The sequence below is a fragment of the Notamacropus eugenii genome (assembly GCF_028372415.1).
Source record: "Notamacropus eugenii isolate mMacEug1 chromosome Y unlocalized genomic scaffold, mMacEug1.pri_v2 SUPER_Y_unloc_1, whole genome shotgun sequence".
NCBI classification, from domain to species: Eukaryota; Metazoa; Chordata; class Mammalia; order Diprotodontia; family Macropodidae; genus Notamacropus; species Notamacropus eugenii.
The window spans coordinates 726,552-750,844 of NW_027325109.1; the positions used below are offsets into that span (position 1 = coordinate 726,552).

The 24,293-nt window shown below is 43.8% G+C and overlaps 1 pseudogene; it reads right to left on the reverse strand.

Annotated features, from left to right (window-relative positions):
* Positions 1–6,117: 6,117 nt before the first annotated feature.
* The window catches only part of LOC140516976 (ecto-NOX disulfide-thiol exchanger 2-like), a 32,754-nt pseudogene continuing 14,578 nt past the window's right edge, over positions 6,118–24,293 (reverse strand).

A 24,293-nucleotide genomic window follows, 5' to 3' on the forward strand; every position in this document is an offset into this window, starting at 1 on the left:
TGGTGTGACCACAAATAACGGACAGAGTACCTGGAGAAGAGGAGGAATAAGATGTAGAATTTGGGAAACATCACAGATCTAATGCCCAGTCACCATGTAGGACTGATAAGGGACTTCAGTTCTCAGAACATCTGGCAGAACTTTCTTTCTGCCAAAGGCAAACCACCCGATACAGTTTAAAAAAAAAAACCCAAAACTTATCTGAATGATAATTTCACCCTTCAAAGGTGGAGGAAGCTCATGGGAGTCCAAAATGCTATCCTAGACCTGATTCTGACCAGCAAGGAAGAACTAATTAGCTGCTCAAACAGAAATCAGGTGACTCTTAAGATGGACCATTCTATCTTAGAATTTGTAAGAGAGGAAAGAGAGTCTGGTGACTCCCCTAGTTTTTGGGTGGGTCGATTTTGAAGGGTTTAGAGCAGGTTCCCCTGGTTTAGAAAAAGAATGGGTAGGTTTAAAATAGGCAAGGCTTAAAACTCCATAGGAGAAGTTGAGACTCTAACAATGAAATTGTGGCAACGTAGAAAGATGGAACAAAATAGTTAACTGGAAGGTGAACCTGAACACAAGCAGAGTAAGAGACGGTGCTAAGACAGGCCCTGACTGAATTCAACGCAACAGTCCCAATGTATTCAAAAAACATCAGAAAGCAGTGGAAGAGAAAATAAAATCTCTAGAAATCTTAGTGTGAAACAGCTGAGCCCCAGCCTCCCAGGAGTATTCAGAGATGAAACTGGCGAGAGGAAAATAACTAGCTAAGTAATGGGACAAGTTTGTCATTGTTTCGATAACAGTCATCACCCATAGGAGGTGGTGACGCCACATCTGGATCCTAACACCCTGTAAGAAGCCAAATTCGGGGACAGTATCAGGATGAAACCAAATACACATAGAAGAGGAAAATTTGCATTGGGGGCAACACAGTTGTGAAAGCATTGAGGTATCGATTTGTTAACTTCTAATACAAGTTTTATCGATGCCTTTTGCTTCTTTATATAACATGTTTATATAATAATAAACATAGCGGGCATTCGCGTAGTACTTTATGGTTTGCAAAGAAATACCTCGTTTGATTCTCACAACCCTGGAAGATGGGGGCTATGATTATCTCTGTTTTACAGTTGAGGAAACTGAGGCTAAGAGATTGAGTGACTTGTCCAAGAAATCACACAGCTAGCTAGTACATCTCAGAAGCAGGATTTGAACTCAGGTCTTCCTGACTCACAGTCTACCACCTTCCTGCCATGTTTTCCTCTATTCTTCACCCTCTCCCAGCCCCTCCCTTGTAACAAAGGAAAACAGTTGAGCAAAAGCTGCTGACAAAGTGACCTCATCTGACAGTGTCTATCACATTTCTCACCTGTGGCCCTCTCCCTCTCTACTGACAGGCTGGAAGTGTGTTTCATTATCTGTTTTGTGGGTCTGAGACTGGTCATTACAATTACAATTCAGCTGCTTTTTAATGCTGTTTTCATTTACATGGTTGTAGTTGTGTGGATTATTCTCCTGGCTCTGTTTCCTTCTTTCTGAAAAGGTGTGGATGGCTTGCAGGAGGAAGGAAAACCCATAATGATGAAATCACAGATTAACTGAAACATTGGAGAAGTCAGGGAGCAGAAGGCTTAGCCTAGCTCTGCTTGGCTCTCAAAGGTAGAGCAATGAGTACAAGTTGATCTTATGAGAGGCAGATTTTAGTTCCACGGAGAGTAAACCATTCTAACGCTAAGGGCTGTCCTCAAGTAGAAGGGGCTGCCTGGAGGGGCCTTCAGAGGCCAGGCTGGGAGAGAATGTTATAGAGGCTTTCTTGTTCAAGTATGGCTGGACCAGATGGCTTCTGAGGTCCTTTACAGATTTGGAGGTTCTCTTGTCTGGCACCTACAGAATATATATGTATATGTGTATAGACATGTGCAAATGTGTATATAGAAAAATATGTGTATGCATATATGCACATATATGTGTATACATATGCATACATATATAAACATACATGTACACACATACATGTGTGTACATATCTGAAAGATCTTTGACTACAGGACCCAAAAGAGAAAGAACCAAGAAACGGTTGTTTCCCCAGGTGCCGTGTCTCAGTGTTGAGGGAAAGGAAAATAGGCCTGGGGTGGGGCAGCTCCGGCCCCCCAGGTAGCTGATTGACTCTTCTTATTTCCCCTGACCCTGATAGGGAACATTTCTCAGCTAAAGCAGCTGTGTTCTGCTCCAACAATCATTCACTGCTAAAAAGAACTGTTCAAAGTGCTCCCTTTTCTTGCCAGGCCTGTCACAATGCATCTTTTTTTTTTTTTAACATTTCTGTGGGTTTTAACAGTGTTAACAGGCAGAAATCTAGCACATTGTCATTCTCTAAGTATCTCAGCACAAACTCATTTGTCAAGTTCCAGCTCCAGCAACAGGCTAACCTAGAATATAGCCTTTGATGAAAATGGGGTATACAGTTTTGTCTCAGTCCAGCAGAAGAGGCCTGACGGACCTTGATGACTCAGTCAGGAGCCCCAAATTCAGAGCTGGTTCTCCCATGGTGTAGAGATCTCTGGTGACTTCCATGTCTTCTCAAAACAGTGAAAAACTATACTGATTTATAGGAAGGAAGAAAAGGAGGGAAAGGAGGGAAAGAAGGGTGGAAGGAAGGAGGAAAAGAAAGAAGGAAGGAAAGGAGGAGAGGGAAGTAAAGGAAGGAAGAAGGGAGTAAAGGAGAGGAAGGAGGGAAAGAAGGAAAGAAGCAAGGAAGGAAGGAGGGAAGAAGGGAGGGAGTATCAGACAATAAGCACTTTACAATTATCTTATTTATCTGCACAACAATATTGGGAGGAAGGTGTTATTATGATTTCCATTTTACAGTTGAGGAAACTTAGGCAGACAGAGGTAAAATGACTTGCCCACGGTCACACGGCTAGGATGTATATGAGACTGGATTTGAACTCCTGTTTTCCTGACTCCAGGCCCAGTGCTTGACCTGCTAGGCAGCTGGCTTAGGCAGAAGTCAGGTTCAAAAATGGACTGCTGGCTCTTTGCAGAGAGTCCTGTTGAGGTGCTATACTTTGCTTTGTAATCTCCACAACAGTCTTCAAGCCCTTTCTCACTCTCAACTTCCTGCCCAACCTTTTTCCTTCTTGGGCTTTCAAGTCAGAATTTTGGAGTGGCAGCTCTGCATTTCTGTCACTTCTCTGGGTTCAGGAATGCCTCCTTATATCAGGCTCAGGTCAGTCTCCTGGTGACTCTGCCTAGTCCAAGGCAGTCCGTGTTCCTCAGCTGTCAAAATGATCTTCCTAAAGGGTGGGTCTGACCACATCACCCCCTGTTCAGTCAACTCCAGTGACTTCCTGCTGCCTTCAGGATCAAATATAAAATCTTCTGGCATCCAAAGGCCTTCACATCCTGGCCCTTCTCATCCTTCTAGTTTTCTTACACTTGACTCCTCCCCACCTCCTTTGGCAACATCCTTTAACATGACACTCCCCGTCCCAACGCTGGCTGTCTCCATGCCTGGAATGCTCTCCCTTCTTACCTCTATCTCTTGGTTTCCCTCTGTGATCACCTCCCGTTTAGCCTGGCTGTAGCTTGTTTGTACAGGGTTGTTTGCGTGCCATCTCCCTTATTAGACTGGAAGCTCCTTCTGTTGCCTTTTTTGAGTCTCCAGTGCTCACCATGGTGCCTGGCACATGGTAAGAGCCAAACAAATGCTTGTTGACTGTCGTCTGACTCCCCATGCCTTCTCTCTGGGAATCCTAGGGCTATCCTTCAGGGGCTAAGAAGAACACAGCTTTTCAGATATTTGGAGGTAGCAAGCCTCCCATAAAACTGTCTCTAAATTTGTGCCCCCAAACATTACTAACCCCTGGTGGGGGCATTGGATGGTGGAGCTGAAGCATGGTCATTTTCCAGAAAAGCCCACACGATTTGGGGTGTGGCCTTAGAGCTGTCTGAAGCTGCTTTTTCTGGCCTCACTCCAAGATCTGGGATTCATAGAATTCATGGACTCATGGGAAAAAGAATCTTTTTGCTGTGGTATAGTGGGGAAAGGGGTGGACTTGGGATCAGGAAGAACTGGGTTTGAATCCAGCTTCCAGACATTGATTGTGAGCCTGATCCAGCAAGACTCCTAGGCTGAGAGCCTGAAGGACTGGGAGGATGTGGGTACTTGGGGTGGCATCCCAATATTGCCTTTGACAGTAATAGGGAAGTTTAGAAGTGGGGAGGGTTTGGGGAAAAGAAAGGAATTCAGATTAGAACATGTTGAATTTAAGACTTCAGAAACAGTGGGATGAGTAGGGTATGAGCAGGTATGAGTATATTTATATTAATCATTAAGTGGAAAGCATCTCTCCCCTTCCTGAAGGAGGCCAGAGATTGAGCCCAGTAGGACTCACTGGGAGTGAGCACTGGATCAAACAGAAGGTTATGGCCTCTCTCTACCCTTCTCTAGAGGCAGGCTATTCATATTAGTTATTTTGCCACTGCTTTAATAGCCCAGAAGGGCACCTGAGGGAGAAGCCTTACTTTCAGTGTCCAGAATATCGGATAGTTAAGATCTACAACACACCCGACAGGCTAGAAATGGAATGTGGGACCCTCTATCTGTATGGCACCAATGAGTTCAGACATGACACCAAAAGATGGCATAAAAATTTTTTATTTTATTATTTGAAAAATACAACTGGAAACAGTACTGACATCTCATTTACAAGGTATTCTCCTGAAATACTCCTCATGTTCTTTGCAGACACAAACACACTATCTTAAGCCAGTAATAAAGGGCGGGGATGCTTGATTTGAAAAAAAAAAAAAGCACCACACAAGAGGCCAGACCAATTTGTCTCCGGATGTTTAGCCCCAACCTGTCTCCATTAAACAACTGAGCAGAACTTCTGAACCAGACCCTCAAATGTAAACTGCAGGAGGTCTTGGCAGCCTGGAGGGCCCTGTTTCAGGGGCATGAGCTGCCCCCTCAGTACTGAGTAAGCCCTGGTTCTTCTTTTGTGAAAGTACAATGAGCTAGTGATACTCAGAGCATCTCTTTGGAAACATTCAACAAGAAGTAAACAGAATATTTACAGCAGTGGGTGAGCTCTTGATTGGTACACTGATGGCAGGAGGAAAGGGCTTACTGATTCTGTGAAAGGCTGGAGCAGAGAGAATATGAAAATAAATCCCATTACTGGTGTAGTCGTTTTTTTGTCTAGTTTGTAGAAAATGAAATACGCCCACCTTTAGAAGCAAATTATTTACAAAATGATGCTGAAGTCTCTGTAAACATGTCAGCCAGACGAGGCTGCTGTTGATGCCAATACATTGGACCTTTTTAAAAAAAAATTTAGTTTTACTTGTAAATTCTGAAATAAGCTACCTTCTAAATAAGAAGAAAGAACCACTTTGGAAAATGTGTCAACTTCTGGCTCATGAATGTTCTGAAACAAAAAAACAAACAAAAAGCCCAGAGAAACTCATGAACCGTGATCTGTCTTCAAAAGATGGGCAAGGTTGAGCATCTCTCCCAAACACGTTTGTGTGTGTGTGTGTGTGTGTGTGTGTGTGTGTGTGTGTGCCCTTGCCGGTGACTGAGTGTAGGCTGGCCTGCCTCCTGCAGCATTACTGAGGGTATCAGAAGTTCCACCAATGGCTCCTTGGGATAGGAGAAATGTTTATAGGATGAGAGATTTTGGAAAAACACATTACATACAAATTGTCAAAACATTTCCAGTAATAGTGTGCTCAAAAACAAAAGAAAATGTCAAGGCTTGACAACAGTAGTATAGATACAGTAGATGCCCTAGGTGTAATTTTTTTGAGCATCTGAAAGTTTTCATTAAAAAAAAAAAAAGCCAACCAACCAACTCACCAAAGGAGAGAAATGGTCACACTCAAGGTTGGAGCCTGTCTGTCAAGGGCCTTTAGCAGAAGGTACTGTGCTATCTATAATCCACACTTGTTACAATAGATTCCATAAGGGAATTTACAAGGCTAAAGCGAATTCTACCACAAAAAATCAAACAGAAACCAATGAAAACAACACATAGATCGATTTTTTTTTTTTATCAATTCCCAGGCTTAGGAACTGTTTCCTTCTGGGATCTTGGGTAGTAAAAGGGAAGGAGATTAGGTCATCTTGAGACCATCAAAGCCATAGAATTTCCATCTTTTCTCCAGGCTGGCTCCAACTCCAGTCATCTCCTGCTTAAGGGTGCACTACAGGTGGCTCATGAGAGTTTCCACTTCGCTGGTGCAAATCTATGGGCGAGAAAATAGCATCATGAGAGCCAGCTCTGCGCTCCTCGGTCAATAAAGTTCACTGCTACCATTACAGGCCTTTCAGGATCCCAGCCATCTCCAAACTGGAGGGGACCTCATGGGCCATCCAGTTCAAACCTGAATAAAAACTCCCCCAATAATAGGCCCAATCAAAATGGAACCAGATTCCCGGAGGAGTCCTCTGGTGATGGGAGGCCCATTCTACTTCTGACCAGTACCCATGACTGCAAAGATTTTCCTTACACTCAGAGTGCTCCAATTTCTGCACTCTGGTTCTAAGCCTTGTTAAAATGCCAATAGTACTTTAAGCCATTACTGGCCATTTACACCTGACATTGAATGGAAATCTGAAAAGAAATTTTAGTAACAAAGAGAAAAGAGGAGATGGAAACCACGAATAAACTTGGCACTTGAGGAACTGAAAAGAGAGTGTCACTAAGTATAAAAAAAGGTACAAAGTGGGCAGGCTAGGGGCATTTCTGAGATGCTTTGCTCTTTGCAAGTACAATTCCAGGATGGGAGAGGTACACAGGCAACACGGTGAGGCCTATTGATTTCTGCAAAGAAAACTCAACCAGAAACTACTTCCCCTGCCCCTGAAATATTGGCCCATATTGACTGGGCATTCAAATACCAAGGAAGAAATGGAGAGATCAGAATTTCAGACGGCTAATGCTGAAACGAAATCTCCCACCTCTTGGCCAAAGTGATTGACTACTGGTGCCAAAGAAAACATTCATTTTCAGAAATGGCCAATGAGTTGATTTTTTTTTTTTGCTTGAGTATAATTATTTGTTAAGAACAGGGGTTTTTTTGGAAGGTGAATTGGTGAGTAGTGATAGAGATGCAAAAAAGAAAAGAACTACCGAGAGGAGAACACAGAAGGAGGTTTGAAAAGGGGCAAGTCAGGAAGATTGGTTACTACCATGTTAAATTTCATATATGTGTAAACAGCCCCGCCCCCGACTATGTAACAAAAGTTTATAGTTTTGTCTATCACCTTTTTTTGGAGGAGTTCTTTATTTGTATATTGAAATCCTCATGTTGATTGATGTTTTGTTAAGTTCATAATAAAAAAGAAAAACCTTTTTTTAAAAAGAAAGCAAAGGGAAAAAAAGGAATGAAGAGACCCTAACTCCACCTGGACCATACGACAAATAGAGTGACAGAAATGGATCAAAGTGAAGATGACAGTAGGACTGACAGTCTCTGTGGGACTCACTTCTGCCACTGCTATTTCTGGGTAGTGGCTAGCAGGGATCCACAAAACGCAGGAGCATCGACCACAAAGCCCCCTTTCCACTGAACTGAACTGAAAGAGGCTTCAACTGGGAGTCAGAAGATCTGCTACTCATACCTGTATGACCTTGGGCAAGACATTTCACCCTCCTAGGCCTTAGTTTACCCATTTGTAAAGTAAGGGAGTTGTAGTAGATGACTTTCAGGGTCCCTTCCAGTTCTAAACCTATGATTCCTGTGAGTTATTGGAAAAAGTAACATTTCTCTTTGCTCTCGGTACATGGGTAGAAACTTTGAAGTCAGGAGGACCTAGGTTCAAATTATGCCTCTGACATGTTTGCACTGTGTGACCTGGACAAGTGTTACTCAACCAACCAATCGAGAAATACTAAGATCCTACGCTGTGCAACTTAAGTCACTTCACTTCAGTGCTCTAAGCACCCCTTGAAGTTGCAGGGAAGATTCCAACCTACACTGGTGGAGGGACTTTCCTCAACTGAGAGTTCCCTAGCCCAGTGAGGTCACAGGCTCATCCTCCCAATAGACACACAGGAATTTTGCCCAGATGATTGTTCTGGGCCAGAGAGGGAAAATCCTTAGATGTCATATGATTCTAGCCCTAGAGCTAGAGGCCACTGAGTCCAACTCCCTGGTCTTACAAAAGAGGACACTGAGGCTGGGAATGATGAAATGATTTACCCAAGGTTACATGGCTAGCAAGCATCAGAAGCAGGATTTAAATCCAGGTTGCCTCCAATGGCCCTACCCCCTTTTTTGACAGGGATGGAAACTGAGGCCTGGAGTGGGGAAAAAGGCTTCTTAAGGTCCCAATGGTTACTAGTATCTAGGAGGTATAAAATTTGAACTCAAGTTTTCTGACTCCAAATCCAGGTCATCCCCCTCACTAAGACCCCCTACATCATGTGTCTCTTAACCTAATCATGAGATGAGCACTGTTGATTATTTGGAGGCAGTCTGTCTAACCCATAGCCTGTGCTGGCCCTTGGTCACATGCTGATTGACTATTTCATATTTAACCCATGCCTCCACTGGCAGGGCAGTTATGGTTGCCATTTCACAGGGAAGGAAACTGAGGATCCAGAAGAGGAAGTGTCAATGTGCTCATGCTTACATGGGTGTCAGGGCCAAATCATGTGACTTGGAGGCTGCTTTTCTTTCCACCAGCGCTCACTACCTCTAATATTAATGGCATAGGAGAAGTTCTGCTTTGCAGTTATGTATATGATCACAACTTTAGAGCTGGAAGGGAATTAAGAGGGGATGGAGCCCCTTTAGTTTACAATTGAGGAAACTGAGGAAGACAAAAGTTCAGTGACTTATCCAGGGTCACACAGCTAGCATAAACTTGAGTATTCCTGATTCCAAACCCAGGTCTCTGTATACTGAGCTCTATGGCTGTCATTCTTACTACAGCAAGAGAGGAAACCTGATTGGTGCTCCAAGAGTCAGGAGGGCAAGATAGCTGACTTGTGGGGCTACCAATGGCTCCTACTCTGAGCCTGCCCATAGGCAGCAGGAAAAACAAGGAATGAGCAGGCCTCTAGAACGGGTTTGGGTTAGTTTATAATACTGCTGTAGCAGAGATTTATATGTTGACAGCAAAGAGAACAAGAGATCCAAGTGAAATCTCCTAGTCTCAGACAAGTGCGTCTCTGGGGAGTCTGGCTGACTATGGAGCTTTTCTGTTTGTCTGGGCAACCTCAGGCAAGATCTTGTGTCTTGGACTGTGCTGCAAACTACCTGACAACTTAGGCATGGAAAACACTAAAGGATATGGCACAAGGTCAGGGACAGTTGTATCCTTAACTCTACCTTTTGAGCCCTTCTCAGGCACACCTATGCCAGAGGTTGTAGGATCCTGACAATCTGGTGATTCTTGAAACTAAACAAGAATTTGTTTCTTCTGCCTCCCAACTCACTCTACCTCCCAGGGAATAAAAAAACAAAAAAAAAGAAACAACATTTGTAACAAATATGCCTAGTCAAGCAAAACTGCTTCCCACATTGGCCATGTCCCCAAATGCATGCCTCCTTCTGCATCTTGAGCTGTCACCTCTCTGGCAGGAGGGGGAGACATTTTTGATCACTGGTTCTCTGGAATCACAGCTGGTCATTGAGCTGATTAGAGTTCACAAGGTTTGCAAATTTGTTTTTGCAACATTGTTATTGTCTAGATTGCTTTCCTGGTTCTGTGCATTTAGTGTTCCATAAATCGAAAGACTGCAGCTACTCCTGGGGTAAGGACTTGATAGCTGATTAAAAGCTGCTGAGAAAATTGGAAAGCAGTCTGGCAGAAATTGTTTAATCGCTTCCTAGTTGTATCCAACTCTGTGACCCTATTTGGAGATTTCTTGGTAAAGATATTGGAGTGGTTTGTCATTTCCTTCTCCAGCTTATTTGCAAATGAGGAAACTGACCCAAACAGGGTGAAGTGACTTGCCCAGGGTCACCTATCTAGTAAGTATCTGAGGTTGAATTTGAACTCAGATTTTCCTGCCTCCAGGCCTGGTGCTCTATCCACTGTAACACCACCTAGCTGCCCGATCTGGCAGAAATTAGACTTAGATTAACACATGACATAATATATGAGGTTAAGCACTGATTGGCTGTATGACATAGAGATAAAAGGTAACCTCATAACCTCATAAACAAATTACAGGAGCAAGGAAGAAATTACCTTTGTGATCTATGGAGAGCAGAGGTCATGACCAAATAAGAGATACAGAGAATCACAGAAGATAAAACAGATCATTTCATTACATATAAAGGGCTTTTTCACTGACAGTATGTTTAGAAAGAATCTAACATAGCCTCCTCTCACCATCCAAGTTTCCTCCCCTCCCATAAATACCTTGGTATCAAGACACTGTAGATAAGAGCAAATGTATTCAATGCTTGCTCCAAATGGGTACACATGAAGAAATGTGGATATTATACCTAAAGAGAAATAACCATAGGAGTTAACCTTGAAATACCTTCTACATTTCCAAGTTATAACTCAGCATTTTTGGAAGACATTTCCACACTGAGAGTTCCTATATCACAAGTCTAGACCAATCTCAATGATTCAAATAGAAAGCTGACATTTTTGGAGCCATCTCCCCACCACTCAGCATATTAAAAATGATATGAGTGCTAAGATTTTGTCATGAATTCATATTAAAAGCAATTTTCACAATTCATCTACATTCTTTAGAGTCTGGTCTCCATCCTCAACGGCTTTGCATAATATCTTCTTTTGCAGTATTAGAGAACTAACTAAACTGGGATGACTGGGGCTCTGCCCTAGGGCAACAAAACTGAGAGACAACAAAAATGTAGGCTGGTGATTTCGAATGATTGTGTACATTTTGAAATCTGTGATATTTACATGTTGACAGCAATTCTTTTATGGGTATAGAAATAACTGAGCTCAACACCTAGTTACAAAGAATAATTGATGAAAATAGGAAACTACCAGAAGGTATGCATTGCTAATAACACCCATCTGTGAGCTGCTAATGTAACTAATTCCTCCTCCCACTTACAACTGAAGTTGTCTTACATTATTTTTGTATCCTGACGTACAAAGTTGATTTCAGGGTATATGTGGTGTGACTTGCCCTAGGCACAGAAACGGCTAGTGATGGCTCTGTGGGGTATAAATTCCATCTCCACCTGATTGGCTTATTAGTTCCTCTCTAGGGGAGATTGTGCAGGTACTACTTTGAGCATGAGCAAATGATTGTGTTCTCTGCCAACACCAACAGCGATGGGGAGTTCTGTGTTGAATGCACTCTATCTCTTCGAAGATTAGCATGCTTATAGCATGGCTCTGGGCCAACTGCAGGAGCATATTATCCAGGTTATTTTAGCCTCTATGATGCCTGTTATAGTACTCTGACGACCCACCCCCCAACATTGCATCAGTCAGATAACTGGCACAAGGAGCTCAATACCTGACTTTTCTCTTCCTTTCCTAAACATCTGGTAATTAATACATGCCATGAGATTGTCCTTGGATCAGCTGGATCAGAAACTGAGTTCAGTCTAAGAGTTTTATCTGGTCCACGAAATGCATCCCTCCTCAAACCAAACCAAGTTCTTTGTTTCATACCTCTCAAACATATTCACAACGAGCAATCATGTTATTATAGTGTTTTTTGTTTTGTTTTGTGTGTGTGTGTGTGTGTGTGTGTGAGAGAGAGAGAGAGAGAGAGAGAGAGAGAGAGAGAGAGAGAGAGAGAGAGAAAGAGAGAGAGAGAGAGAGAGATTCCTTGAACTTAACAATGATGCTTCCGGAGGGAGGACACCTTAACTAAATTTTGTCTCTGTCCCAATGCCCATTCTGGTGCTCTGAACATGGCACTTAATCATGATTTGATGAATTGAACTAAATAACAGCTTCCCAGTTCTCAATTTCCCAGCATACATCTCCATTCCTATGTTTGTTGTTCCTTTTTTTCTGTCATAGCAATAACTGCATCATTGAGAAGTGTATGGCTAGGAATTTACATGAGATATAGACTGATTTAGAAGTACTCAACATTTCAAGGCTTACACTTTTGATGCACTTGATGCACTTAGCAAATACTCAAGGTACTTAATGTGGCTGGACAAGTGGTATGGTAACCAGGAAGACTCTTCAAGTTCTGCTTCTGACCCTGACCAAGCTAGATCTGTAGCTATTTTCCTGGCTTTGAATCCCAGCTCTGCTGATTAGTATCTGACATGTGGGACAAGACCATGGGACTGACTGTGGGCAAGTCATTTCAGCTCCCCTCTGTAGAAATACAGGGTTAAGCTAGCTCCTGCTCAAAATCTGTGTGCCAGGCCTTTGGATATGACCCCAGGTTACAGAGCAAGTTCAATCTCTGAATTGGTAGAGGGGGTTTTCTCACCTGTAGAACTCTATGCCAATGAAATTTCAGGTCTAATCCCTGTTCCCAAAGGAATTCCTCCAACTACTTCTCTTCCTCCTGCTCCTGCTCCTGCTCCTCCTCCTCCATTGGTTCTGTAGCCTTCACACTGGTGAGGCTCCACCCCTCCACCCTTTTCCTCCAACGGGTGAGTTCCTCCCTGAAACTGCCATCTGGGGAAGCATTCATGATGGCCACACTCCCTTCAAACCTGGCTCAGCCCTTCACTCTTTTGTCTGCGTTTGTAACCCCAGCACTTAGCACAATGCCTGATGCCAAGTGTATGCTTGATAACTGCTCTCATAACAGGATTAACAGTGGCAGCATGGAAAGAGGACTGGCTCTGGAGTCAGAGGATCTGAGTTCCAACCCGCTCACTAGTTGTATGATGTTAGCCAAGTCCTTGAGTATTCTCATCTGTAAAAGGAGGGAGGTTGGACTATGAGGTCTCCAAGAGCTTTTGTAACTCAAATCTATGAGCCTGTGATTTTGTCAGACAGGCTATTCTGTGTTTTACATGATTATACATATGTAACCTATATCAATAATTATACATATATAATTGTTTTGCTTACCATTGTAGGAAGAGAGGAGGAGGAGAAAAATTTGGAACTCAAAATTTTTTTAAAAAATGAATGTTAAAAATTGTCTTTACGTATAATTGGAAAAAATTAAAATACTATTTAGAAAAAAAAGAGAGGCTATTTCAAATGAGGAGTACTTCTAGTGGTCAGCAAAGGACCAAGCAGGGAGAAGATGGTACTCAGCCATGTGTGCCCAGCCTGAGGCCTAGCCAGCAAATAGCACCCACTTCTTTAATCAGCCTGAGACTGTCTTCTGTTTAAAAAAATCCCTTGCAGGAATCCTTTCCAGGATGACTCTTCACAGGTTTCTCTCTAAACCGGCTCTTCCTTCTGCCAATGGGCTGGAGAACTTGGAAACTGAAATTAGTTACTTCCTTCCTCGAAACTGTCGAGAATGACACTTGCAGCTATTTCTCTGAAGGTGTCTGAGCATCATCGGAGTGAAACGTTCCTTAACCAAATGATGCAGGTACATCGAATGTAATGGAAAGGGGAGTGGGCTAGGAGTCAGGACCTCTGTGTATCAGCCCCCTCCCCCACTCTGGACTCTGAGCAGATGATCTTAGATTCCTTCCAGCTCACTGAGAATTCCTTTCTATGTTCCCTTACAACTACACAGCATCTCTGTGAGGTAGGTAGTCCAAGAGCTATTATCCCCATTTTATAGACAAGGGGAACTAAGGCTCAGAGACACTGTGATTGAACACAAGTCTCATGATTCCACGTTGAGCCACCTTAAATTCTGAGGATCTAGACCTTGAAGGGTCCTCAGAGACCAATTGGTTCTTACATTTGGACAGAAGATATTGGAGCCCAGGTCCTGACTCCCTCAGTGTTTTTCTACCACTAACATGGTAGACCACGCATCATTTCATAGGTGTTCAGTAATTACTCTGTGTGGAGGACACTGGAACTTCAATTCAATATTTGTTAAATTCCTACTCCGTACAAAGTCCTACGAAATAGTTCTTGCCTTTAAGGTACATACATACTATTGGGGGGGGTGATACCATAAGATATAACATGGAGGTGATGGAACATGCATGGAGATAAGTGAATGCAAAGTTGTTTCAAGAAGGAGCGCTAATAACTAAGGAGAGTAGTGGGGGGGATGAGGAAAAGCTTCATATAGGAGACAGCAACTGAGTTGAGACTCTGAAGGAAGCTGATGGTCTCAGAGGTGGAGGAGGGTAAAGTGCATACCAAGCACAGACAACAGCCAAGGAAAAGGCAAAGTCAGGAGATGGAAAATGGCACCTAACTGTTGGAGAGGAGCTGGCAGGTCAATCTGGTTAGACACCAGGGTTTGAGAGGGGGCATGATATGCAGTAAGACTAGAATGAGTGGAGGAAGCCAGATTGGGAAGGGCTTTCAACATCCACTTATGTTTTATCCTAGAGATAACAGGGACAGTTTTGAGTAAAAGGATGACAAGGTCAGACTTGTGTCTTGGGAATATCAATTTGGCAGCTGTGGGGAAGATGGATTCAAAAAGGAAGAGAGACCAAGTAAGTGGACATTGTTGCCATCCAGGTGAGAAGTGAAGAGGGCCTGAGCATAAGTGGAGAGAAATGTGTGTGAGATATGTTATGGAGGTAAAATCATCAAGACTTGGCAAATGGGAAATGGGGGAGAAGGAAACGGCAAGGATGACTGAGGTTGCAGACTTGGGTGACCCGAAGGATGGTGGTGTTTTCCACAGAAATGAAGGGGAGATATAGAAAAAGTCCTATATTAGATAGGCCGAATTTCTGATGCTGGTGGGACATCCAAGCAGAGGTATCTAGAGGGCAGCTGGCAAAGGTGAGAAAGAGTCTTGGGAGACGTCTGTGCTTAGAGCATGGGAGCTAGATAATGACGAAAGCAGGATGAGGAGTGCTTAGATGGGCCCAAAAACCAAGGGAGGTGTGAAGTGGGGGGAGTTGATAGTTCCAAAAGATTAAATAATGTCAAAGTAAGAGGAGGAATCAGAAAAGGTGATCCGTTTCAGCAGTTAACTTTGGGAAAAGCTGTCTCCAGTTAAGTAATGGGGCTGGAGGCCAGAAGATAGAAGGTACATGGAACATCGGGAGAGGAGAAAAGGGAGACAATGAACGTAGGTAACCCTTTGCAGGGTTAAAGGGAGAAGAGATATGGGCTAATAGTTTGAGGGGATGTCAGAATCAAGTAAAGGCTTTTCGTAATGGAGAAGTTATAATGTAGTAATGTGAGATGTGGCCATGTTTATATATGACAGGTAAGGAGCCCCTGCAGAAAGGAGGATTGAAGATGAGAGAAAAAGAGAAAATGCTGGAACCCCAATCCCCCCCACCCCAGCTCTGAGAGGAGGTGGGAAGGGTTGGGATCCAGAGCAAAAGCAGAGAAGTTTGGCAAGGTCAGGAACCTCTGTGGAGAGAATGGGGGGTGACAGAGTCAGATTTTGAAGTATGGAGGAGGGTGGGAATAGCTCATGAATGAAAAGTCTCTGCTCAGTAAAGTAAGGATTCAGGTCCTTCACTAAGAGGAAAGGAGGAGCTGGTGGTGTCATAGGGGGATTGAGGACAAAAAGTTTGGAACAGCGACCATGGAGAGAGCTGCCACCTGAGGAGGAATGAAAGGATTTCTGTGAAGGGCAGTGAGGGAGGGCCCAGCTGAGATCTGAGAGTGCATTTGCAGGGAGTCACATCTGCGAGGTTGTGGGGCTTTTTCCAACAGCTCATGAATGTGGACAGAGAAAGCAGATGTGGAGATGACCCAGGATCAGCATCTGCCAAAGCATGCCTGGCAAAGGAACAAGAGGGCAAGGGCTTCAGCACTAGAGACTAGTGTACAGGTGAACTATCCTGGGGTAAAACTGTGAAATGAGGAAAGTGAGGCCAGAGGAACGGTGATGGACAGTAAAAACGTATGAGGTCACGTTATGGTCAAAGCACAGCTTTAGGAGGAGTGAGGTGAAAGGAGGAATGTAACAGCAGGGGGCCATGATCAAGGAGAAGAATCTTAGGGTTCTGGCTCACAGAGGCAGCACAGTCACAGGTGGCTGAGGTGGAGTGAAGATGTGGGCCAAGGGAGCCAATGTTGGCCAGATGGGACACTGACATGTATACTCAAGTCGCCAAATATGAGGGGAGGGGTCAAGGTATAGGTGGAAGACTGAACTCTTGGTCTTAGCTTCTGCAGGGCTGGAGGCTAACTGTGAAAAGGATGTGGGCAGTCTAACTTAACTGGTTGGTGTGAACCTCCAAGAACAATGGGCAGTGGAGTGATGGTAGTGAAAGGAGGGTCTGCAAGTGGCAGTGGGGCAAAAAGAGCCAAGATTGCCACTCACTCCTCCAGGCTCAATATGTTTGGGATGGGCATAAGAGAAAGCTCCCAGTGCTAGAGAATGAGATCCGAGGCGGAACATCTTCTGGAGAGACAACCAGGTTTTCATTAGCACAATGAAGTTTGTTACCAGTCAAGCAAGGTTCCAGAGGGTATGACGGAATGGGAAGTGGCTTATGGAGGGGTAGGGCTGAGGTGGATGAAGATGAAGGTGTGGAGAAAGGTGGGGAGCAGGGGGAAAGGCTGGCTTTGAATCTCAAACAGAAGGGAGGTGGCAGGTCCCAGTCAGGAATGGATCAATGAAAGACTGATCAAGGACTCCACCCCAAAGGCCAAATGAACAGAGAATCCAAGTGGGCCAGCAGTGTCAGCTGACCTGGGGGTGTAGGCAGGGGATGTTGGCGGCAAGAATGGAGGCAAGTCTATCTTCCTGCCGTGCTGTCCCTAATGATGCTTAGCACAGTGCCTGGCACATAGTAGGTGCTTAATTTAACCTTATTCCCTTCCCCCTGCCCCCTGTAGGAGTGGGAGTATTGGCACAAGGTGGTAAGAGCTCAGATCAATCCCTCCCATGGTTGAAAAGTATTTGGGGGGCTTAAATTTCCCTCTGTATTCTTGTGTCTTTTTCTTTTCTCTCCTACTGTGGCAATCTGTGTGTGCTGACAGCAGCCCTCAACATACCATTCATTCAACAAATACCCACATGAAGTGCCTACTGTGTGCTGAGAGGGGCCTGTGCTGGGCATAGCTGATAGTTTCTACTTTCATGAAGCTGAGAGTCTAGCTTATTTTTATGTACATACAAGCACATGGAGGTGCTTGTATGTACACACGCATATATACGCAGACACATGAGTGTATTTACATATATAAAATATAAATATTTTATATAAATATGTAATATATAATATTATCATAAATAGGTAATATATAAACATTTTATATGATAATAATGTACAGATGTGTGTTTATTTCTTTCTTTAAGTTCAGACCTGCCTGGAATTTCATCAGTGTGGGTAACTTCCTTAGTGAGGAAATTCTCTCTTCTAATGGTGGCAGGCTCCTGTTCTGTGGAAAGGTTAAGTGACTCACCCAGGGTCACACAGCCAGGAAGGGTCAGAGGTGGGAATACCCTGACTCTGAGGCCAAGTCTCTGTCCAATGTGCTACACTGCTTCTCAGTTTATAATATCACAATAAAAAATTTCCAGTAAACATAGAGAAGCTTTTGAAAGATTCATATTCCAGATAAATATTTTCCCTCTAGAAAGCACAGTGGGGCCAGTAATGTATTCCAAATGGTCCCTAGCTATGTAAAGAGCACTACTTAAGCAGCATATGAAACATTCTGAGTTGAGATCATTAGAAAATACTGTCAAAGTCATTATTTATTCATTCAACATGATACTCATCAGCAGAAAAATGGTCACCAGATAGTGACTGTTTTGTTGGTTTTTTTTGACCATAGCAACTCATGAGGATCATGGGTGTGTGTGTGTGTGTGTGTGTGTGTGTGTGTGTGTGTGTGTGTGTGTGTGGTGTGTGTGTGTGCATGCATGCGTGTGTGTGTGTGTGTGTATGTCTGTGTCTGTGTGTCTGTGTGTGTGGTCTTCCCTCCTGCTTTCTGTATATCAGCAGGTGCCACTGTTCTTACCCACTAACAGCACCTCTCTCTCTGATTTGACAGGGGTACTAGTTGCACTTACTTCCACTGGTTCATTCTCCTGGTTGGACATGCCGATTCTGGAAACACTACGCTCCTGGAGAAAGGAATGAAGCCCTTTCTGGGTTAATTTCACGCATGTGGAAACAGTTGGTTTGAATGAACAGAACATCAGGCACATTCCAGGTGCAAGAATGGTGGATTTAGAGTCAGATGGGCCCCAGTTTCAAGTCCTGGTTCTGTCGTTGATTTGCTATGAGATCATGGACACTCCACTTAACTTAAATCTCAGTTTCTCCATCTGTAAAATGTAATTAACAATGGCTCTAGTAGCTTTCTGGGCTTCCTGTGGATATGTACTTTATGCCAAGAGGTGCAGAGCAGACTATGACATTTGGTCAGCCTTCTGATTGCTTGGGCAGAAGAACATTCTTTATCACACTGGCGTCAGTTGTAAAAGCTGGCATTTTGAAAATTACTCAATCTGGTTGGAGATATTTGGGAGCAAGTATACTTGGCTATTACCAATTTACCAGAAGAGCCATGGAGCTTGGTCTCTTGACAGTAAAATGGCCAGAATCACCCCTGAATGAGATGAGTCCCTGCAGAGCAGCCGAAACCAAACCAAGCTCATGGCTTCACTTTTAAGTTACAATTGCTGGTGAGGGCTTAGCGAGATGGAATTTGGTTTTCTAACCTACTGGAGTTCAATTGAGCTTTGGTCCACAAATCAGACCTCCTGTGGTAGGTCCACTGGTGGTAAACAATTGGGACTCCTCAGTTTTGTGGGAAAGGAATGGAAAGAAACACACTGAAACTTACATCTCCTTCATAATAAGCTGAAGCTCTCCTGTTCTTTTCATCTGTCATCTCTTCTTGTATTCAATTAAGAAATGGGAAAAGCTTACATGTGGCCACAGTTTGGCAAGTTTTCTCTGTATGATCTGACCTTGAAGGCTTTGCAAAGGTTCTGGTGACCATCATTGAGGATGTTCATGCCTAGAAGCCAATGGTCAGCATGAGGAGCCATAGGTTTGGCTGTACCATGCCCATGCTGTGCCCCACTGAACACAGTAGCCTCTAGTAGTCTCTAGTAGCCTACAGACATTTCGGGAATTCCTACTGTAGTGGTAAAGTCTGGGAAGGACAGCAGCCTTGGCACTATTCAATTAAATATGTAATGAATGGATTTCTCTGGGACTGAACTCATTTCCTTAACAGCTTTAGGAAAGCTGGAGAGTGAGTTGGTATTATGAAGTGGTAGAATTAAAAGCATCACAAATGGCCCTGCAGAAGCAAACACTTTCAGTCATTTACTTAAATTCTTCCGAGGTTGCCAACTCTTAATGGCACTCTGGAGGAAGTCATTGTGTGGCTAACTCAAGATGGAGCCTGAGCATGTGGCACTTTCCTGGGCTGAGCACAGAGATGAAGAGCAAAGTCTCATATGCAACTTAGGGACTACTGATTTTGTGTGTGTAAGCCCATTTCCTTCTCCTCTTCTGTCTCTGAAAACAGCCAAGTGGAACTCCATTTCCACCACTGGGCCACTCCAGAGGCTCTCCCCAGTTGAATGCTGAAGAATAACAGCCGTTATTCTTACAGAACAAAGTGGTGATCGTTAGCAGCCATGCCATGCCTCGATAGGCAGGCACCTGATGTGAGGCCAGGGAGCTTCAATCAATGTGCTGCTTGTTAGCTACTCTCAGGGGGTCTCAGCTTCTTCAGGCTCCCCATGGACAAATTCTACCTTTCCATTCCCATGCCTCTTATGTAAAGCTGAGGCCTCCCCCTCCAATTCCATGTTTGTTTCCAGTTTATGGGCTCCATCTACAATCTACACCTTCGTTTCTCTCCATTTGGAAAAGGCTCAGTGTGATGTCCTGTGTATCTGTACAAAGGGCTGCATGATGATTCAGAGATTTAATAAGCAGCCAGAAATGACTAATGTAAGTGCGACAAGATGGCTAAAAGACAGGGCCCCAAGCACACTGCTTCTCTGGAATATTCCCACTCTCCTGGTGAGATACACTGCTCATTCTCACTCTGCAGCCATGCACCATCTACGTCAAAAGGATGTGTCACCAAAGAAACAGGCAAGACCTAATTTGGCTGTTCAGTCTCCCTGTTAATAAGATGTGTAATTTCAAATGCCATCAGTTGTACAGATGTCCAAAGGCATTTTTTAGCTTTCCAAAAACCCCTGTCAATTACGAGTGCAGACAGACTAATCCCAAGATTATGGGATTATTGGATTTAAAACTGAATAGGATCTTGGAAATAATCTTGTTAAGGCATTAGAGAAATAGGAGTTCTGATTTAGTCCAAGCCCCTCAAACTTTACTGAGAAAGGTGGGGGTGGGGGGAACAGACTTGCTCCAGGTAACACAGAACCAGGACTTGAACCTTGGGCCCCAGATTCCAAATCCACCACAACATGCTTCCTCTCTGACCAAATAACTGACTGACCAATTGACCAACCACAAGGAGCGAGGGACTGTAGGGATAGCTTCTGAATGGGCCTGAATCTGAGGGCATTCCTTTCTGACTGGTGAGATATGTGTCCACTTGATGGGCCCCCAACTTGACACTGGTACGTACAGTAACAAAAGAAAGGGCCTGTGGGGAGGGCCCCATCCTCTTTCCCTCATGGCCAAAACTGTACCTGCTCCTGTAGATTATCCAGTAATTTTTCCAGTTGCATTTTTTTCATCCTTGACTTCATCGAGCTCATTTTCCTTTCTCTTGTATTCATCTTGCAGTTTCAGAAGATGCTGAAGAAGGGACAGATAAAAGGGGGTGAGGAGTTAGATCCCAAGCTCCCCAAAGTTTCCCTGGGAGGATGCTGGCTGAGCTTAGTTGTGTAATGTGACCTGTGCTGGGCCCTCCTTGGTCTATGGCAAACACAGTGATGAGAGGGTGGCAATGCTTGTGAAGTTGAGGTCATTTCCATGCCTCTCATCCCTTTCTTTCAGGTGGTTCACATTTAATAAAAACCACTCCCGAAAAACAGATCAGCTCCCTGCTAAAGGAGAACCAAAAAAGTCTTGAAGAAATTGGCACCTTGAGAACTAGCCTAACTCAGCTGGCAAGGGAGGTGCAAGGGGCCAATGAGGAGAAGAATGCTTTCAAAAGCAGAATTAACCAAATGGAAAAGGAGATTCAAAAGCTTACTGAAGAAAATAGATCTCTCAGATCTGGAATGGTACAGATGGAAGCTTTGGACTTTTCGAGAAAGACAGATATCTCAGAACATACTGCGCAGATTCGAAAAATGGAAGATAATGTGAAATATCTTATTGGAAAAACAACTGACCTGGAAAATAGAATCAGGAGAGACAATGTAAAAATTCTGGGACTACCTGAAAACCATGATCAAAAGAAGAGCCTAGACATCATCCTCCATGAAATTATCAAGGAAAACTGCCCTGAGATTCTAGAACCAGAAGGCAAAATAAATATTCAAGGAATCCGCAGAACACCTCATGAAAGAGATCCAAAAAGAGAAACTCCTAGGAGCATTGTGGCCAAATTCCAGAATTCCCAAGTGAAGGAGAAAATATTGCAAGCAGCTAGAAAGAAACAATTCAAGTATTGTGGAAATACAATCAGGATAGTACAGGATCTGGCACCTTCTACATTGAGGGATAGAAGGGAATGGAATAGGATATTCCAGAAGTCAAAGGAACTAGGACTGAAGCCAAGAATCACCTACCCAGCAAAACTGAGTATAATACTTCAGGAGAAAAAATGGTCTTTCAATGAAATAGAAGACTTTCAAATTTTCCTGATGAAAAGACCAGAGCTGGAAAGAAAATTTGACTTTCTAACACAAGAATGAAGAGAACCATAAAAAGGCGAACAGCAAAGAGAAATCATAAGGGACTTACTAAAGTTGAACTGTTTACATTCCTACATGGAAAGACAATATTTATAACTCTTGAAACATTTCATTATCTGGGTACTGGGTGGGAGTACACACACACACACATGCACACACACACACATACATAGAGACAGAGTGCACAGACTGAATTGAAGAGGATGGGATCATATACTAAAAAAAAAAAATGAAATCAAGCAGTGAGAGAGAAATATTGGGAGGAGAAAGGGAGAAGTTATATGGGGCCAATTATCTCTCATAAAAGAGGCAAGCAAAAGACTTATTAGTGGTGGGATAAAGAGGGGAGGCAAGAGAAAAACATGAGATCTACTCTCATCACATTCCACTAAAGGAAAGAATATAATGCACACTCATTCTGATAGGAAAACCTATCTCATAATACAGGAGAGTGGGGGACAGGGGCACAAGCAGGAAGGGGGGGAGGATAGAGGGGAGGGCATGGGGAGGAGAATGCAATACGAGGTCGACACTCATGGGGAGGGAAAGGACCATAAGAAAATAGAAGTAATGGGGGACAGGAGAGGATGGAGGGAAATATAGTCAGTCTTATACAACACAACTAGTATGGAAATCATTTGCAAAACTAAACAGATATGGCCTATATTGAACTGCCTGTCTTCCAAGGGGAAGGGGTAGAGAGGGAGGGAGCTAAAGAAGTTGGAACTCAAAGTGTTTGGACCAAATGTAATGTTCTTACCACTGGGTAACAAGAAACACAGGTTAAGAGGTCAAGAAAGCTATCCGGCCCTACAGGACAAAAGAGAAGACGGAGACAAGGGCAGGGAGGGAGGATAGAGGAGAGAGCAGATAGGTCACAGGCGCAATTAGAAAACTTGGGTCTGGGGGGGGGTAGGGGGAAAAAAGGGGAGAAAATTTGTAACCCAAAATTGTGTGAAAATAAATGTTAAAAGTTTAATTAAAAAAACAAAAACAAAAAACAAAAACCACTCCCTCTCTCTAGAGGGCTAAAGTTTTAATCTCCTCCTTCCTCACAAGGACCCTGGGTAGCAAGGAGGGCAAATTTACCCCATTTCATGGGTGAAGAGGTACAAAGCTCCAGGAGAGTTTATAGAGCATTTTCTTTACCTACCTACCTTGGAAGTTCTGATAATTCCCATTTTCCAGATGAGGAACCCAGAAGCATAGTTTCAGAGCTAGAAGAGCCCAGCCCTCTCATGTTATAAGAAGGGGAAATGAAGTTTCATGGAGGGGAAGAGACTCCCCTAGTAGTCATGAGCCATGTAGGCCATACCTCAGACCCAGGTCTTCTGTCTCTAACGGGGCTATCTTCATGTCTTACTTTATTCCTGAAACTTGACTTCTTCCCTGTCCTTGGGGCCACTTACCCTGTCAGTGCCTCAGAGGAGGTACCAACTTGCACTGGCAAAGCGAGTTTCCTCATATAGGTGTCTACAGTGATCAAACGAAAGGTGAAAGGTCTGGACAAAAAACCACCAGAACACTGAGTTTCTATCTCACTCCCTAACTGTGCCAGAAAAGAGTTTGTTCTCTCGACAATAACTTGTAGACAGGATCTGTGGTTCCATTGATATGGGGAACTCCTAGTGAACAGGGTCTCTCTACCACTGCAGAATGGTTCCTTTTTCGCAATTTATACTCTTGGACAATAATCTTAATTGGAAGCTTAAACTTAAGAAGTCACTTAGTCCAGCCCTCTCATTTTACAGAAGATGAAACTAAAGCCCAGAGAAGGGAAGAGACTGGTCTAAGGTCATACAGCTAGTAAGTTTCAAAGGTAGGATTTGAACTCAGGTTCTCCTCTGACTCCAAATTCAGTGTTTTCTTTAAAACACGACTATCACCCCTGAGTGGTAAGGAGAGCAAGTACTATTATCCCCATCTTACAGATAAAAGTGATTTGCCCAAGACCAAAGGTGATACAATTGAGATTCAAATTCAGGTCCCCTGACTCCAGGTCCAGGGCTCTGGATACTTCATCAAGCTATATCCCAACCTAGGGCAGTGAGGAGTTGTGGTGACTTGCTTAGGGGTCATGCTGCCTCAGTAAATGCTAAAGAAAGAACTTGAACCCAGGGCTTCCAGAATCTGAGGCTGACCCTCTATCCTCTCTGCCACTCTGTCTCTCATCAATAAGGATTATCCAGGTATTCACCTGGCTGCTTTCAGGCAGTGGTGTGGGATAGAAAGAGCACTTGTTGGGCTGGCAATCAGAGGTCTTGGGTTCTAGTTCTAGCTCTGACAATGGCACATCACTTCCCCTCTCTGGGCCTCAGTTTCCCAACTGGGAAAATGGGGTGACCAACTGCCATTCCTTGTTGCTGGTGAGCCAGACTACAATTTAGCACTGGAAGGGAGCTTCAGTGGCAGATGGGAAGGCCATCTGGGACCTCCCACCCAGGGAATAAGGGCCACAGCCCAGGGCCAACGACC